General features: G+C 48.7%; 1 protein-coding gene and 1 pseudogene across 2 annotated transcripts in view; one reads left to right on the forward strand and one right to left on the reverse strand.

Annotated features, from left to right (window-relative positions):
- LOC121284401 overlaps positions 1-484 on the reverse strand; it is a 1,203-nt pseudogene extending 719 nt beyond the window's left edge.
- rnf6 (ring finger protein (C3H2C3 type) 6) overlaps positions 1-2,500 on the forward strand; it is a 305,285-nt gene that overhangs the window by 122,069 nt on the left and 180,716 nt on the right. The window lies entirely within an intron of this gene.

The following is a 2,500-nucleotide window of genomic DNA, read 5'->3' on the forward strand; positions in this document are numbered from 1 at the left end:
CTCTCGCTCTTCTTTTCTCTCTCTCGCTCTCTTTTTCTCTCTCTCGCTCTCTCTTTCTCTCTCTCGCTCTCTTTTTCTCTCTCTCGCTCTCTTTTTCTCTCTCTCGCTCTCTTTTTCTCTCTCTCGCTGTCTCTTTCTCTCGCTCTCTCTTTCTCTCGCTCTCTTTCTCACTCTCGCTCTCTCTTTCTCACTCTCGCTCTCTCTTTCTCACTCTCGCTCTCTCTTTCTCACTCTCGCTCTCTCTCTCTCTCGCTCTCTCTTTCTCTCGCTCTCTCTTTCTCTCGCTCTCTCTTTCTCTCGCTCTCTCTTTCTCTCGCTCTCTCTTTTCTCTCCTCCTCTCTCTCTCTCTCTCTTTCTCTCGCTCTCTCTTTCTCTCTCTCTCTCTTTTTTCTCTCTCTCGCTCTCTTTTTCTCCTCTCGCTCTCTTTTTCTCTCTTCGCTCTCTCTTTCTCTCGCTCTCTCTTTCTCTCGCTCTCTTCTCACTCTCGCTCTCTCTTTCTCACTCTCGCTCTCTCTTTCTCACTCTCGCTCTCTCTTTCTCACTCTCGCTCTCTCTCTCTCTCGCTCTCTCTTTCTCTCGCTCTCTCTTTCTCTCGCTCTCTCTTTCTCTCGCTCTCTCTTTCTCTCGCTCTTCTTCTTTCTCGCTCTTTCTCTCGCTCTTTCTTCTCGCTCTTTCTCTTCGCTCTTTCTCTCGCTCTTTCTCTCGCTTTCTTTCTCTCGCTCTCTTTCTCTCGCTCTCTTCTCTCGCTCTCTTTTCTCTCGCTCTTCTCTTTCTCTCGCTCTCTTTCTCTCGCTCTCTCTTTCTCTCGCTCTCTCTCTCGCTCCTTTCTTTCTCTCGCTCTTTCTTTCTCTCTCTCTCTCTTTCTCTCTCTCGCTCTCTTCTTCTCCTCTTCTCGCTTCTCTTTCTCTCTCTCGCTCTCTCTTTCTCTCTCTGCTCTCTTTCTCTCTCTCGCTCTCTCTTTCTCTCTCTCGCTCTCTCTTTCTCTCTCTCGCTCTCTCTTTCTCTCTCTCGCTCTCTTTCTCTCTCTCGCTCTCTTTCTCTCTCGCTCTCTTTTTCTCTCGCTCTCTTTTTCTCTCGCTCTCTTTCTCTCTCGCTCTCTTTCTCTCTCGCTCTCTTTCTCTCTCGCTCTTTCTCTCGCTCTTTCTCTCGCTCTTTCTCTCGCTCTTTCTCTCGCTCTCTCTCTCGCTCTCTCTTTCTCTCGCTCTTTCTCTCGCTCTCTCTCTCGCTCTCTCTTTCTCTCGCTCTCTCTTTCTCTCGCTCTCTCTTTCTCTCGCTCTCTCTTTCTCTCGCTCTCTCTTTCTCTCGCTCTCTCTTTCTCTCGCTCTCTCTTTCTCTCGCTCTCTCTTTCTCTCTCTCGCTCTCTTTCTCTCTCTCTCGCTCTCTCTTTCTCTCTCGCTCTTTCTCTCTCGCTCTTTCTCTCTCGCTCTCTCTCTCGTGCTCTCTTTCTCGCTCTCTTTCTCTCGCTCTCTTTCTCTCGCTCTCTTTCTCTCGCTCTCTTTCTCTCGCTCTCTTTCTCTCGCTCTCTTTCTCTCGCTCTCTTTCTCTCGCTCTCTTTCTCTCTCTCTCTTTCTCTCGCTCTCTTTCTCTCTCTCGCTCTCTTTCTCTCTCTCGCTCTCTTTCTCTCTCTCGCTCTCTTTCTCTCTCTCGCTCTCTTTCTCTCTCTCGCTCTCTTTCTCTCTCTCGCTCTCTCTCTCTCTCTCGCTCTCTCTCTCTCTCTCGCTCTCTCTTTCTCTCGCTCTCTTTCTCTCGCTCTCTCGCTCTTTTTCTCTCGCTCTCTTTTTCTCTCGCTCTCTTTTTCTCTCGCTCTCTTTTTCTCTCGCTCTCTTTTTCTCTCGCTCTCTTTTTCTCTCGCTCTCTTTTTCTCTCGCTCTCTCTTTCTCTCTCTCGCTCTCTCTTTCTCTCGCTCTCTTTCTCTCTCTCGCTCTCTCTTTCTCTCGCTCTCTCTCTCTATCTCTCGCTCTCTCTTTTTCTCTCTCTCTCTCTTTCTCACTCTCTCGCTCCCTCTCTCGCTCTCTCTCTCGTTCTCTCTTTCTCTCGCTCTCTTTCTCTCGCTCTCTTTCTCGCTCTCTTTCTCTCGCTCTCTCTCTCGCTCTCTTTTTCTCTCGCTCTCTTTTTCTCTCGCTCTCTTTTTCTCGCTCTCTTTTTCTCTCGCTCTCTTTTTCTCGCTCTCTTTTTCTCTCGCTCTCTTTCTCTCGCTCTCTTTCTCGCTCTCTTTCTCTCGCTCTCTCTCTCGCTCTCTTTTTCTCTCGCTTCTTTTTCTCTCGCTCTCTTTTTCTCTCGCTCTCTTTTTCTCTCGCTCTCTTTTTCTCTCGCTCTCTTTTTCTCTCGCTCTCTTTTTCTCTCGCTCTCTTTTTCTCTCGCTCTCTTTTTCTCTCGCTCTCTCTTTCTCTCGCTCTCTCTTTCTCTCTCGCTCTCTTTTTCTCTCGCTCTCTTTTTCTCTCGCTCTCTTTCTCTCTCGCTCTCTTTCTCTCTCGCTCTCTTTCTCTCTCGCTCTTTCTCT

Source organism: Carcharodon carcharias, chromosome 11 (assembly GCF_017639515.1).
Source record: "Carcharodon carcharias isolate sCarCar2 chromosome 11, sCarCar2.pri, whole genome shotgun sequence".
NCBI lineage: Eukaryota > Metazoa > Chordata > Chondrichthyes > Lamniformes > Lamnidae > Carcharodon > Carcharodon carcharias.